Source organism: Symphalangus syndactylus, chromosome 16 (assembly GCF_028878055.3).
Source record: "Symphalangus syndactylus isolate Jambi chromosome 16, NHGRI_mSymSyn1-v2.1_pri, whole genome shotgun sequence".
Taxonomy (NCBI): domain Eukaryota; kingdom Metazoa; phylum Chordata; class Mammalia; order Primates; family Hylobatidae; genus Symphalangus; species Symphalangus syndactylus.
In genome coordinates this window covers 48,148,083-48,164,023 of record NC_072438.2, presented here as the reverse complement: position 1 = coordinate 48,164,023, position 15,941 = coordinate 48,148,083, and the positions used below count along the sequence as shown (strand labels likewise).

Genomic DNA, 15,941 nt, shown 5'->3' with positions numbered 1-15,941 from the left:
TTGGCACAATCACTTTGAAAAGCAACTGACCAAAATGTAGCAAAACTAAAGATAACACAAATCATTTGACTCAACAATGATACAGATACGCCTAGAGAAACTCTTGCACAAGAAGACATGCAAGATTGTTCAATCTAGCAAGGTTTGCAACAGTGAAATATTGAAACACCCTAAGTGTTTATTAACAGGAGACAACGTGAATATATAATATTATCTTCACACAATAAAACTTGTAGCAAAAATTATAAACAAGAATTACATGGGTAAATCTCAAAGGCATAGAAAGCAGGGTGAAGGATTACATAATCAGTGTGTTATTTCTATAAAGTTCAAAAACATGCAAAATAATCTTATATATAGTTTATGGATACATATATATGTAGTAAAAATATAAAAGCATGAATGGGAATGATAAAAACCAAATTCAGGCTAGTGGTTGCTTCTAAATAGGGAAAGAGAATAAAATTGGGGAGGGTTATAGCGTGAACGCCAAATATATATTATACATACTTCCTTCCCTGGAAGGAAGCTCTTCAAGCCAGAAAACACCAACTATCTGTAAGCACTCAGCATCCAGCACTATGCCCCACAAGCTATATAAGCAAATGTCTGTTGAGTGAGTCGACAAGTCACCATTTCATCTCAGCATTACTTGGATGTATGCTGCCATGGCTTTACCTGGACACATCATTCCTTTCCACTGTTTCTTCCAGCTGCATAAAACAAGTACAAATGTCTGCACACTGCCTGAGGAATTTAAATGGTTGAAAACTCAGGAATAAGCTAACACAATGACAGACCTTAGAAAGACAGGCTCACTCAGAAAAAGTAATCTTACTAGGAGATGGCCAAAGATGAAATGTGATCCCCGAAAAAGGGAGATCATCTCAAGACCCTGGAGATATTTAAAGAAGAGTAAAAAATCTATTTGGAGCAAAAGCCATAAAAGGGACTTGAGAATCCTATGATATGACCTTAAAAGTTTTATAAGATTATTTCTTTTAAATTTCTTTTTATTTTTATATATTTAGGGTATACAAGTACAGGTTTGTAACATGCATATATTGCACAGCAGTGAAGTCTAGGCTTTTAGTGTACCCATCACTGGAACAGTAAACATTGTACCTAATAGGTAATTTTTCAACCCTCACCCCCTCCCACTCGCCCACCTTTTGTAGACTCCAGTGTCTATTAGTCTACTCTGTCCACATAAAGACATTACAATTCTCGCTTCAATGGACATCCAAAAGAAGTGACCTCAAATTCCCTAATCATGTCATTAGAAGAGATCTGTGTCCTCCTCTCCATCCCCTGTACACAATTCTGTGTTTCCCTAAGATCTTCTGGATAACTTCATTCATACTAATGATAGGAATAGAAGCAATTCCTTAAAGCTGTTTGTAAGTCAACCATTGTCAGGAGTAGAGAAATTTCACTTCACATCCCAAAGTGCGTTATCACATGTAAGTCCACACTTTTAAAGATACCACCCTATTTTAGATTTACAGCCAATTCATCACCCACAAATCTGCCAAAAGATATTTTCAAACTGGGAGTGCATGACAAGCTGAGGCACCACCTCTCACACAGGGACTTGTACATCCAGAGACAATGAAGTGCTCTAGGGGCCATTGGCAGGAAAAATATTCTAGGTATCCGTGATGAAGAAATCCATGTACCAAACAGCTATAATGAAGGCTTTTGAAAGGAAATGAGGCCAAGTCTTCAAATGAGGGCTGGAAACAGTTAAAAGCATGAAGCTCAGCTTTATTCGATAACTTTACATAAATAAAATAAGGAAGGAACTTCAAAAGGGAGAGAAGATGTGGCTGGGCATGGTTGCCATAGTAGCAAAAACATGCTTTTGCCTTTTTGTCAGTTCTTTCTATATTGGAGGGCGGTGGGGAGAGGCTCTACAGACTAGAGCTGGAGCCTAGGGGAAGAGCCAAGCAGGGACTAAGCTGTTTGATCCTGAGAAGAAAAGAAGAAAGAGTTTATCCAGAAAGTATGCCTAGGGCTTATGAGGAGGCAAAGTGGTGAATGAAGCCTCCCCTGAGAAACAAGTCCAACTGGCAGAGGCTTCCCAGCATGGAGACGTCTGGAAAAAAGGTAAGAAGATGGGGCAGGTGGGAGCTTAGCTAAAGGGATGAAATTTTGTGCAGAATAAAAAAGACGAAAGGAAAGGAAAGAATGCAATAATTGAACATACAGTGCTACCCTGAAGGTAGACGTTTTAACTGAGAACTAAAGTAACAAACATCAAGGCAAGTGTTTGAAACCAGGAACTGCAAATCTGTGAATTGCAAAGGTTTCCCATTCTTTCAAACTTAAAATGTTTCTGCTTTCAGCTGTAGGATTTGAGATGAAAGACGCAATGTTGAGTGTTTGCACAATAGGCCAATCCTCAAATATTCCTGAACCAGCACTTCATGGGGGAGAAGGGAGAGAGGAGAGGCCCCAGGGAGAGGGAAAGACTCTCAAAAGTTGGAAATGCAACAGAATATAGCAGGACGGGGGATCTGTGAGCCTTCTTTCGACCATAAAAATAAAAGTGTTTTAAAATAATTACCCTTTCGGGCCGGGCACTGTGGCTCATGCCTGTAATCCCAGCACTTTGGGAGGCCAAGGCGGGCAGATTACCTGAGGTCAGGAGTTTGAGACCAGCCTGACCAACATGGAGAAAACCTGTCTCTACTAAAAATACAAAATAAAATTAGCCGGGCGTGGTAGCACATCCCTGTAACCTCAGCTACTTGGGAGGCTGAGGCAGGAGAATAGCTTGAATCCAGGAGGCGGAGGTTGCAGTGAGCCGAGATCATGCCATTGCACTCCAGCCTGGGCAACAAGAGTGAAACTCCATCTCAAAAAATAAATAAATAAAAATAAAATAATTTCCCTTTTAGGGTGTTTCTTATTTTTTCCATGTAATGTAAATTTTCAATCATCTGTATTTCTAAAGACTAAAGAAGGAAAAGGAGACCTTGGTAGTAATCAGTTAATTTTGTGCAGTCTTTCTCTCATAATAGTATTCCAGCTTCTACACGTCCTCTATGATGACCCATACACACAAAGGGCATTATCAAATTGAGAACTCAGCCTGTCCTGATAAAGGACAATCTTAGACAAATTCAAGTATATAAGTACCCAAACTGTACAGCAACATCCCCTACAACTTTTTTTTTTTTTTTTTTTTGAGAGAGAGAGAGTCTTGCTCTACGGCCCAGGTTAGAGTGAAGTGGTGTGATCTCAGCTCACTGCAACCTCTGCCTCCTGGGTTCAAGCAATTCTCCTGCCTCAGCCTCCTGAGTAGCTAGGACTGCAGGTGCTCGCCACCATGCCCAGCTAATTTTTGTATTTTCAGTAGAGACCAGATTTCACCACACTGGCCAGGCTCGTCTCGAACTCCTGACCTCAAGTGATTCACTCGCCTCAGCCTCCCAAAGTGCTGGGATTACAGGCGTGAGCCACCACCTGGCCATCATCCCCTACAACTTTTACGTTGCAAAATTAAATGTTCTTTGACTCCCTCTACTCATGCAGCAAATTTACTCCACAGACACTCATGGAGTGCCAACTATATGCCAGTCACCCCACTCCATTCTCTTACTTCCCTAATGTGATTTACCCATATTCTTCCTGCTCTGATCCCATTTTACAAATATTCTAACTTTCTAAGGCCCCAAACCCAATAAATCTATAAGATTGACTTGATGAAATAAATATAAATAAATGTTAAATAAAAAGAGAAATATATCTTGTTCCTAATTAGGAAGATTTGACATTATAAGTGTATCAAATCTCCCTAATAATATATAACTTCAATTTTGTGTCAATCAATGTCATGGATTGAACTGTGTGCCGCTCCACAAACTCATATGAAGTCGTAACCCCCAGTACCTTCAGAATGTGACCTTATCTGGAAATGGGGTCATTACAGATGTAATTAGTTAAGCTACAATGAGGTCACACTGGAGTAAGGTGGGCCTCTAATCCAATGTGACTGGTGCCATCATAAAGGGGGAATCTGGGGACACAGGCAGGCATATGGGGAGAATATCAGGTGAACATGAATAAGGCCAAGAAGCCTGGCACAGATCCTTCCCCACAGCCCTCAGAAGGAACCAACCCTGCCAACACTCTGCTTTTGGACTTCCAGCCTCCAGAACTGCTGAGATGATAAATCCTGTTGTTCCAGCCACCCACTTGGTGGTAGGTTGTTACAGCAGCTCTAGCAAACTCATATGATTAGTGCCCAATCAATAAGCTTTAGTGTTTGGAGATCTGAGATTCAAGTCACTTCACAATCTGGTCTCAACCCATTTTTCTTGATTTTTTAAACAAGGACCAAAAAGTGGCATCGACATTCTGGGAATCTATCCCTAGGAAGACATGCGGGAAAGTGCAAAGATTCATGTATAAGGGAGAATATACTTATCAACACTGCTGTAATAAGAAAGCAAGAGAGTGCAGCACACCAACATGGCACATGTATACATATGTAACAAACCTGCACGTTGTGCACATGTACCCTGAAACTTAAAGTATAATAATAAAAAAAAAAAAGTAAGAGAGAGAGAAGGTGGGGGAGAAAATGTAAGCAATGTACAAGTCCAATCCCTGGGGCCTAAAATGGGATACAAACAAATAAATATATTGTTATAATAAACAAGCATAGCTGTTAAGGGAAAAAGGAGGTAGGCCGATCTACCTGGGCTTCAGAGAGTAAGGAAAACTAGGAGAAGAGGTAAACCTGGGCATATGCTGTGTGAATTAGAGCAAGTTCGCCAGAAAGACGGGGACAGGGAGAACATTCCACGTAGAGGGAAAGTCAAGATAGTGGGGTGGCATCGGGAGAGAAAAGCCAGCATCTGGGAGCATTGCCTGGAGTTCTGCAAGGCCAGAGAGCAAGGAGTGGGTTGGAAGGGTGCCAGGGGATGAGAGAGAGGTCCAGGGGTCAGCTGAGCCCAGACCAAACTGGGCCTGTATACACTAACTGAAGGCCATCAAAATGGGAGGGAGGCCCACAGAGGCTGAGTCACAGGGGCGTGTGGAGAAAGTACCAGCTTTTTTTTTTACTAAGTGCTGAACTCTGTGTGTGTTTGATAATGTGATACTACATCAGTACAGTGGCATACATCATTTACAAATGTTTTATTTTCTTTTTTTAAAGCCTGAAATAGAAGTCAACAAATATATTTGTCTTTGTAAATTGGGGGTACATGCTCAAAAACTTTTTTACTGAAGATTTAATAAATAAAGTTTGGAGACCACCGTATCAGCCTATAGATGCCAAAGTTCATCTTTTCTCTCGAGGCGTCCACTGAGGCTACAACCTCAACCCAAGAAAGGAAAGGTTGGGAAATGCTAACTAAAGGATACAAGGTCTCCTTCTGAAGTCATAAAAATAATCCAAAATTGATGTGGGTGATGCTTGCACAGCTCTGTGAATATACTGAAAAGCATGATTTGCATACTTTAAATTGATAAATTGTGTGGTATATGAATTATTTCTCAATAAAACTGTTACCAAAAAAAATCTTTAAAAAGAAAAAAGAATTAATGAATTGTGCTTCCTTATGCACTGACATACTGCTTCTGATTCTTGGGTCAGTGCAGGCCAAGGAGAGAGCACTGTGATAAATATCTGTGAGGAAACAGACAAGCTCAGGCAGCTGAACCTGCAGGTATAATGTAACTGCAGAATCAGAGAGTCGAAAGCTGTGGTTGAGTCTTCCAGCCCTCTCAATCAGACATCACCCTAGCCTCAACCAGTCAGCCAGACCTCTCCAATTTGGGGTGGGATTTTGCTGGTCCCACCAGCCTAAAGCAAACCTAAAGCTGGAGCTCTAGGAGAAACACAGGAAAGGTACCTCCTACATCATGACTGCAGACACCTCTGTGTAGACACACAAGAGAGAACAATAATGCAAAAGCTCCCAAAAGCTCCTACATTTGACTCTGCATTTTCTAATCCATTTCATTTTTCAAAAATGCTACTCCCAGGCTGGGCGTGGTGGCTCACTCCTGTAATCCCAGCACTTTGGGAGGCCAAGGCAGGCAGATCACCTGAGGTCAGGAGTTTGAGACCAGCCTGGCCAACATGGCAAAACCCTGTCTCTACTAAAAACAGAAAAATTAGCCAGGAGTGGTGGTGCACGGCTGTAATCCCAGCTACTCGGCAGGCTGGGGCAGGAGAATCGCTTGAACCCAGTGGGCAGAGGTTGCAGTCAGCGGAAATCGCGCCACTGCACTCCAACCTGGGCGACACAGGGAGATCCTGTCTCAAAAACAAAAACAAAAAAATGCTACTCCCAACCCACTAGCTTGATTTCATTACCCTCGTAAAGGTCACATCCAGCAGTGTGAAAATCACTGTTGTAGAGGTAGGTTGGTAAGACAGACAGACATTTGTCTCGATATGCTCGTCTCCACGGTCCCGCATTTTCAGGATCCAGAATTAATCTACTCAACAAGAATTTTCCTTCAGTTTAATAAAAGATGTGACGATTAACATATGTTCTGTATTATGAAAAACAGATTTTTAAGAGCAGATGTGCAATTCCCAGCTCCATTACTTTATTAAAAAAGAATATTTGGTTTTCCTTGAAGATTCCATGAATCATAGTCATCTAGTTTGGATTGACATCACTGCATTAATAATAAAAACAGCATTTTGCTGCCCAAGGTTTGTCTTCTTTCCAGATATAGACAAGAACAGTGATCCTATTAAAGAAGCAGATATCAGTATTTAATCCAACTTGCCAAAAGTCCTTGTAGTCTTTTCTCAAAACACTCGTTCCTCTTGAAATGCAATGAATAAATTTATTTGTTGTTGGGTTGTTTTCCTTCATGATAATTCAAATTTCTGAGGCCACTTGCCACTTTTAAAGAAACTTCAAAAGATCATGAAAAATATTAACGATTTTTATCATTTATCTTTATATAAAGTGTTACCAACTGGATTTATATACAGGCTTTTCCTAGTTTAATTGTAAACACATGGTTTATTTCTTTAAATTCCTTCTAATTGCCTAAGGGTTCATGTAGTTGTCTTCCAACACTTACTCAGCACATCTGTCCGTTTGTTCACCATTCCAGAAAGGTTAGAGGATGTGTGGCACATTCACTCATTAGCTAGTATAAAATAAAGCAATCAGCATTCAAAGCTCACTTCATTCCAGCTATTCCCATCTGTCCTGTGAACACTGACTTCTAAAAGTTATGGTTCCACTAACTACGTATATTCGTGAATCTCTAAGACTGTCTTTCCCTTCCCTAATGGTTACAAATCTAGTCTTCGATCTATTTTAACAAACACTTCTGTCGGACACTACTAGACTCAGAGGTTTCCAAACTGCAACAGGACTAGGAAGGTGAGTCTAAATCCCCTATACCCTGCTGCATTGCCCCTTACTCCCCTCCCCTCATCATGCCACCCAAATCTCACAGGCACCATCTGTGCTTCAAAAACCAACGACTAGCAAAATAGAGATTTTTCTCCCCACGACGTTCCAATTGAACCTGCAGTTGACAATCATTCTCATCTTCAGTTTTGAAAATAGACTGACAGCAACCCTCAAACCCTTTGACAAGAAGCTCCCATTTTAGCACAATTACCCAATGTACTGAGGCTTCAGACCGTAATCCTTTAGGGAAACTTCATTCTGTTATATTTGTGCTTTTAGTTCTTTCCATAATTTCAATTCTCTAGGAACTCATTCACAGAGAAAAATAAAACCCACTTTAAGTTGATATATATTTATCTCAGCCACAAAGAGCCAAAGTCCTCCAAAGTGCATTTGTTTCACTGAACCATTCTGGGAATGCATCCTGGAAGAGAAAGGTACTGCCAAGACCAACAGATAACAAAGCAAGATAGAAAGGTCAGTAGCTACCCTCATCTCCAGAATGCAAAGAAACTAATCTCAGGCCATCAGTGCAAAATTAATTTCCATTTTTAGGCTAAATAAATTCCATTTGAAAGTATCATGGAAAGACACAGGTCACTGGATAAACAGATAAGGAAACCTTCACATTTCTATGCTTTTCTTGAATACCTAATTGGAGGAACTAATTGTAACAATCCATTTTTACTGTTTTTCTTGAAAATATTAGCAGTGCTTCAGTTGCAATTTTCATTGCCAAAAAATTTGAGGACAATTCCACAGGTGCCTATGACCCTTCCTGCTTTATGGTTACATTACAGGGGTTCGTCTCAGAAGATGGCAATGGCTTTCTGCCTAAGTAAAGCTTGGGAACATAGAATGGTAAAAGTCCACCTTTCACGGACAATCAGTCAACTGCTGTCAATCAGAGGCTTGAGATATAAATAGGCTTCCTACAAGTTTAATAAAGAATGGGGGCCAGGGGCGGTGGCTCACGCCTGTAATCCCAGCACTTTGGGAGGCTGAGGTGGGTGGATCACGAGGTCAGGAGATCAAGGCCATCCTGGCCAACATGGTGAAACCCTGTCTCTACTAAAAATATAAAAATTAGCCGGGCGTGGCAGTATGCACCTGTAGTTCCAGCTACTCAGGAGGCTGAGGCAGGAGAATTCCTTGAACCTGGGAGGTGGAGGTTGCAGTGAGCCGAGATTACGCCACCGCACTCCAGCCTGGGTGACAGAGCGAGACTCCGTCTCAAAAAAAAAAAAAAAAGAATGGGAAAATGTTGAATATTCTCTTCATGTGCCTACAAAAGCACACAGTGGTTATTGAGCAAGAAGAAGTTTGTGACTTTGTCAATAAATAACTCAGCTCTTTAACCTCAGTCTGGTGGCCTGGCCATCACATCAGACTGTGGATGGTCAGATTTTGGCAAAATACTGCCCACAAGGAGATTTCTTTTATGGGGACTATATCCTTAACCACTAGAGATTATCCTAAGAGCTATTCAAATCCCCAATGTTGAGCAAGACTGAAATCCCATTGCTGTGATGACCAACTTAGAGGGCACTGAGGGTTCTCAGGATGCCCCTCTTTAGGGCTGATGGAACCTCATGTTGTTGTAATTGGCAAGGGCTTATGCTTATGTTGGCGCTTTTGTTCTCACAGTTATTTGGGAAGGGAAAGGCCACTGTGATATGTTGACCACCCTAATGAGAGGTAGAGATTCCCAGACAAAGACGCCACTGTGCTGGCCAATGAAGAGACGCCAACCAAATAGTTCAAGGTCCACTGACCTACCCTTAAGGTCAAACTCATATATTAATATAGATTTTCCTCAACATTCTGTAATTGTATTTCAGTCTTATCTTCTCAATGAAACATTAACAAACTCATGCTATGCCCTGCACTATATATATATATATATATATATATATATACACACACATACATACACATACATATATTTCAGTCATATGTAATATGACTGAAAAGTCACCAAAAAGCTGTTTAGGAGTAGCAAAAATAGAATTTTGTACAAAGAATACCTGCCAGAACATAAACTCAAACCAAATGAGTCTCTACATTTTTAGAACTATTCAGACTCACAGAAATTGGAAGCGCTCTTCAATCTCTGAGCCGTGTCTTGCACACATTTCAGCTATCTTCAGTCCCACTGACAATACCTATCCAGATAGGAATATCTGCACTGTCCATGATTACAGAGTTTTCTCTGAAGATGTGTAGCCTCTTCTATGATTCAGTTTTATTTAAATCTAGCCAGCTTGCCTTTCCTTGAGTCTATGAGTTTTAAGTGAGCATATTCTTCAAGACATCAAGACAAAGTGAGCAATATAGACAGAAATTGCTGAGTTGCTTATATTAATAGTTCTCTAGCCCTGAAGCTAGGCAAACTCCCTCACATCCTTCACAGGCTGGAATCAGACGCTCAGCAGCCTTGTTCCGTGGGCCTCTCTCATCCGAGCTGCTCCCTTGGTTAATTGAGAACATTCCATTTTATCTGGCAGAAGAGCTTTCCTTCACAGGTGTATTTCCGATGTTTACAGAAAAGAGTTTAGCCATTGCTTACAAATACTGTAAATTAACAGATCTTCGTTTCTCCTAGGAAATGGTACTTTTGGATCACATGTGAAGGTTTAAAAAAATACAGCTGCCCTGGCTTCCTGAAATCTGGAAAGCTTTACAGCATGAAAGAAGAATGGTTTCATTGGATAATAATCCATCTGCAATAAGAGCAAAGTCCATACTACTATTAAATGTGTTTATCCACTGATTCATCTGACTATTCCTTGATTTGCTTTAAGTACCATAATCAAATGTTGTTATTTAATTCAACAACGATTCAGGAAAAGCAATTTGAAATCTCACAGGTGGTCTGAATTCACTGTGTTGGTTACATTTGATGCACTTCCCAGAGCAGAAAGAAAAAAAACATCCAATATGATTTTTTTTTTCTCTTTACCTTGGAGCACGAGACATGAAGCTTCTATGAGGGAAATCATTCCCCAAAAGTGAAACTCTCGCTTGCTAGCTTATGTTTCCATTTAAACAAATCTCTAACTAAACACACATGAAAAATGATAGGACCTTTCCTTTGATAAAAATCTAGCATCCAATATTGGCAGGCAAAGTTTAAGTCACTTCCTGAATTGCTAAACAAACAGCTACACAAAAGAATTACCCAGTACATTTGTATGTTTCCCTTTCATTTACTTAGCAATTCCTTTCTTCAAATTAAAAATCTTAGTTTTCCAGCAATTATTGTTTACCCTGGTTAAATGACTGATGTATAATAATATAATTACATGTGATACAATAGAGGGAGGAAGTGGTAGGAGATGTGTGCAGTTTAAATAATTAAAATTCAATCCATAGTTAATTTCCATACCGCATCATTATAACAAGTGTGCATCTGTGTGAAGCTATATTTAGATTTCTGAGTGTTACAGTCTTTTTCTTTGTCAACACAGTCAATCAAAATGGAGAGAGAGTACCTGTTTGAAAAGTGCAGGTGATTTCAACCCACAATGGTAACCCACACAGATGAGTTCTCAACTATCATGAAATCAGCTAGTCAGTTAACTAGTTAGTTATACACCCAATTAATGCCTTCATCCATTTGCTCCACGAATACATATTTGAGCCACGTGTGTGCTGGGGAACATGCTAAGCATGTATACAAAAGTGGGCAAGAATAGACACTGATGCTAAGTGGCCAAACTTGTGTCTTTCGTAAAATGCATCTTCGATGGTTTGTTCCAGTCCAACTGTCCTTTTTTATTTATATTTATTTATTTATTTATTTATTTATTTATTTATTTATTTTTGAGACAGGGTCTGGCTCTGTTGCCCAGGCTGGAAAGCAGTAACATGATCATGGCTCACTGCAGCCTCAACCTCCCAGGCTCAAGTGATCCTCTCACCTCAGCCTCCCAAGTAGCTGAAACTACAGGTGCACACCACCACGCCTGGCTAGTTTTTGTATTTTCTGTAGAGATGTGGTTTCACCATGTTGCCCAGACTGGTCTTGATCTGCCCACCTTGGCCTCCCAAATTGCTGGGATTACAGGCATGAGCTACCACACCCAGGCTATTTTAAAATTAATGTCTAAGAGAAAGAATCACAGCTTTTGTGGTCTCCGTGTTCCCACTAACCCAAGAGTTTAGGGACAGAGAGAGACAAAGAAGCAAAACCATTTCTGAGTCTAATTACTCTCTATTTCCTTAGCAGATATCCCACATCAAAAACAAACGACAGAAAAAACCTATAAAATTAATATTGCTTATACCATTATTAGTTTATACTAGCAACTACTTTATATTAGCAAAGTAGATATTTACTATTAATTTCTTAAAAAGACTTTCAATCTTTAAGAAGTTAAAATAAAAACCAAGAAAAAGAGTATTAGATACAACTTTGCAACCTAAGCTCCTAAATGAAATGGCACTATTCAGAAATCAGAACTCCCCACCATTTAGAAATGCATTTTTAAAATATCTGTGAAAGATCCTGTTTCTAATTTGTTTTCCAAATCCCATGCATATTTTAGATGTTGAGGGTGGGGAGGAAGAAAAATTCCAAATATTTAATGCAAATTCCACTCCCACCTTCATTTTTCCTCATATTAAAACCAAGGCACAATGGTGTCTTTACCAAAGTGAAAAAAAAATGACCGATTCGAGAGAGAGAATGCGCTAAGTTTTTAAGTCTTTCTTTACAGAAACTCAGAAATGGGACAATAAGAAAGAGGATTGGCCAAGGGAACTAAGACAAATACCAATATTTTTTAAAATACATTAATTAGATCTTTGCTTAAAACATTGCTAATAGATTTAAATTATAAAGAAGCTGTTTGGTTTTCATTTTTCATTGAAATACAAGCAAATTTCATTTTTCATTGATTACTATAAAACTAAGATTTCTACATCTTCTCCTAGGAAATTATTTTCTACTCGAGACAGAAGCTGAATTAAAAATCCCTAGCAATACATGGCATCTTTGACTTTTCACAGCAAAGTGTTGGGAAGAGGGGTTCATGTCATTCATACCTACACATGCAATACCAAGGGAAAGAGATCTCCACACCATGAAACAGAAGTAAAATCGAACATGAAGGAAAAGAATCTGTGAACAATCAGAATCAAAGACTTAAGACCAAACTTCTTATTCTGCCACATATTCATATTCAGTATCATTTCAAAAGCTTTTGAGAACTTCATTAATTTCTGTTATATTTAGTCACCATAGAAATAGGCCTGCTATATTATCAATAATAGACCATGGGCCAGGTGCAGTGGCTTATACCTATAATCCCACCACTTTGGAGAGGCAGAGGTGGGTGGATCACCTGAGGTCAGGAGTTCGAGATCAGGTTGGCCAATGTGGCAAAACCCCATCTCTACTAAAAATACAAAAATTAGCCGGGCACGGTGGTGTGCACCTGTAGTCCTGGCTACTTGGGAGGCTGAGGCAGGAGAATTGCTTAAACCCAGGAGGTGGAGGTTGCAGTGAGCCAAGATTGCGCCACTGCACTCCAGCCTGGGAGCCAGAGTGAGATTCTTTCTCAAAAAAAAAGAAATAAATAATAGACCATGGTATTTTTTCTGTATTTTATAGAACATAAAATTCCAGCTTATTATAATATCTCAGGCCAAAGAAACCCAATGGCACCATTTGGGGACATTTTCCAATACTGGTTCACATAACAAATTGCTCTGCTAAGTACAGGCAGTATTTACACTTCTGACAGGTTTTATTCTTGAGGAAAGCATTGAAGTCAAAAATATTTCTGTAGGATGTGATTTTCCCATAGAAACATTGTTTTAGTTAGATACTAGTTTCCTGATTAAAGCCCTTAAAAAATAAAATTACTATAAAGACCTTATTTAATCACCTAAAAAAAGATATAACTAAGCATTAAACAGTATTTTCGTTAAACTTGTTAATTATAGAGGGGAAACTAATAAAATTAATGCTCAAGTTTTTTTAATAATTTTTAAAATGTCTTCTTGTTACTTCTTCCTTTCCTCCAGCAGCTGTAAATTACAAAGTATAGGAACACTACCTCAATCATGAAGCATCAGGCAAAGTGCCTAGTGTACAGGAGATGCTCAGTAAGGAAGCAGAACAAATCACAAAGTGAATTAATAAAGTTTTCTGGAGAAACTCATGCAAGGATGTTGCCCTCCTCCTTTTTTTTTTTTTTTCTTTGAGATGGAGTTTTGCCCTGTCACCCAGGCTGGAGTACAATGGCACCATCTCAGCTAACTGCAACCTCCGCCTCCCAGGTTCAAGTGATTCTCCTGCCTCAGCCTCCAGAGTAGCGGGGATGATAGGCACGCACTACCATGCCTGGCTCATTTTTTGTATCTTTAGTAGAGACGGGGTTTCACCATGTTGGCCAGGCTGTTCTCTAACTCCTGACCTCGTGATCTGCCCACCTCAGCCTCCCAAAGTGCTGCGATTCCAGGCGTGAGACACTGCACCCAGCCCACTTTTTAAGAAAATTTTTAATTCTTTTTTTTTTTTTAATGAGACAGGGTCTTGCTCTGTCATCCAGGCTGCAGTGCAATGGCACAATCACAACTCACTGCAGCCTTGATCTCCAGGGCTCACTCAATCCTCCAACTTCAGCTTCCTGAGCCGGGACGACAGGCACACACCACCACACCCAGCTAATTCCTGTATTTTTTGTAGAGATGGGGGTTTCATCATGTTGCCCAGGCTGGTCTCAAACTCCTGGGCTCAAGTGATCCATGCACCTTGGCCTTCCAAAGTGGGATTACAATCATGAGCCACAGCGCTGGCCTGCCCTCCCCTTTTTGAGCCCCTTTCTACCACGCAAATTTTGCTTGTTGTCGTATTAGAAATCACTTGGTGTTTTTCCTATAGTGGACACTGCAATTATGTCCCCATCTGACTTGATAACAAAAATCTGCATGTACTGAATCAGAGCATGACTTGCTGGAATTCAGGTTTGTCCTGGAGAGAATAAGCAAACCACACCATCTGCACGCTGAAGGGTACATGTTCCACATATTCTATTCCTAGCCTCCCAACTGCGTTCCCAATGTTTCTCTTTAGTCAAAGGAGTCTGGCTTTTCCCTGACAGATGCTCCCCTCACCCTTAAACCAAAGCAGTATTATTTCAAGCATGATCTGTGAATTGATCACTACTGGTCTATGGCATTGTACATTACAGGATTGATAATCCACATTTACAGCAGTCTGGCCATCACCACCACATCCAAGCCATGTGATGGCAGGACTCATCTTGCTGAGCAAGATGTAAATCTGTTTAGGTGTTGGCCAACTGGCCTGGGCGAGGTGCATGTGATGCAAGCAGCATGCTGATCCTGTGCAGTCAGCCCTGTATTACAGCGGATTGGAAATTTAAATAACAAAAGCAAAACAAAAAAAAAATAGTCCTTCACTGCAGAAGTTTGAAAAGCTCTGTAATAAAAAGGCACAAGCCAGCCAGGCACAGTGGCTCACGCTGGTAATCCCAGCACTTTGGGAGGCTGAGGCAGGTAGATTGCTTGAGGCCAGGAGTTCAAGACCAGCCTGGCCAACATAGTGAAACCTTGTCTCTACTAAAAATACAAAAATTAGCCAGGTGTGGTGGCGGGAGGCTGAGGCAGGAGAATCGCTTGAACCTGGGAAATGGAGGTTGCAGTGAGCCGAGATAATGTCCAGCCTGGGCAACAGAGCAAGACGCTGTCTCAAAAAAAAAAAAAAAAAAGAAAAGAAAAGAAAAATTAAAAGGCACAAGCACTGTAATCAGACAGGACCAGGTATGAACCTTTGCTCCACTACTCGCCTGACGATGTGGCCTGAACAAGTTCCTTTACTTCTCTGAACCTCCATTCTCTCATCTGTGCAGACATGGATGAAGAAGGGTACATCTCTGTTCAATGAGCAGCTTCCTCATACCATGAAGTGGGCAATTTTAATATCTGTTCAATATGAGGGTCAATCACACACTTGAATATGCTTTGGATGTGGTTTGTTCCACAGCTGTGTGGAAAAAAAAATGGTAGCTGTTTGAGAAAAACAGCTATCCTGCAATAAAACAATGAATACCCCCAGCACTTTCTCATATTCCAGGTAGAAGATATTTTAGTAACAAATTCAGTGCATCATGGACTGGATATGGATATGATAATCCAGTGGTCACTGCAGGGTCCAGACTTAAACCACATGTGACAATTTACTTTGGGCCATTGTGAAAGCAAAAAATTCTCAACTGCATCCAACAACAGCTAAAGACCTAAGAACCGCTTTCGGGAACTGCTTTAATGACTTACAGTCATAAACAAACCAAAAAAAAAAAGATGCCCAGGAGAAGAAGGGGGAAAAAATTGAATTTACATGGAACAGAGAGGTAAACACAGATAACTCCAACTAGCAGGCATAAGGCCCTCCTGGCCACTCTGTAAATGAAAAACAAAAACCTTTTCTCATTATTGTGAAGTCCATCTACAACACACTAAGCACAGTATCTAGCAAAAGCAGAGAGCAAATAAAAGTTCCCT

General features: G+C 40.3%; 1 protein-coding gene and 2 long non-coding RNA genes across 14 annotated transcripts in view; 1 reads left to right on the top strand and 2 right to left on the bottom strand.

Moving 5' to 3' along the window:
* The window catches only part of LIMCH1 (LIM and calponin homology domains 1), a 339,225-nt gene that overhangs the window by 247,643 nt on the left and 75,641 nt on the right, over positions 1 to 15,941 (bottom strand). The gene's annotated exons all lie outside the window — the stretch shown is intronic.
* On the top strand, positions 1,528 to 10,179 carry LOC134732799 (uncharacterized). The gene is made up of 2 exons (XR_010116345.1): positions 1,528 to 2,109; positions 10,012 to 10,179. It is a non-coding gene; the product is annotated as an uncharacterized lncRNA (long non-coding RNA).
* The window catches only part of LOC129465025 (uncharacterized), a 65,638-nt gene continuing 56,171 nt past the window's right edge, over positions 6,475 to 15,941 (bottom strand). The window contains exon 2 of the long non-coding RNA XR_008651830.2: positions 6,475 to 6,893. This is a non-coding gene — a long non-coding RNA (uncharacterized lncRNA). The remainder of the gene's footprint in view (positions 6,894 to 15,941) is intronic.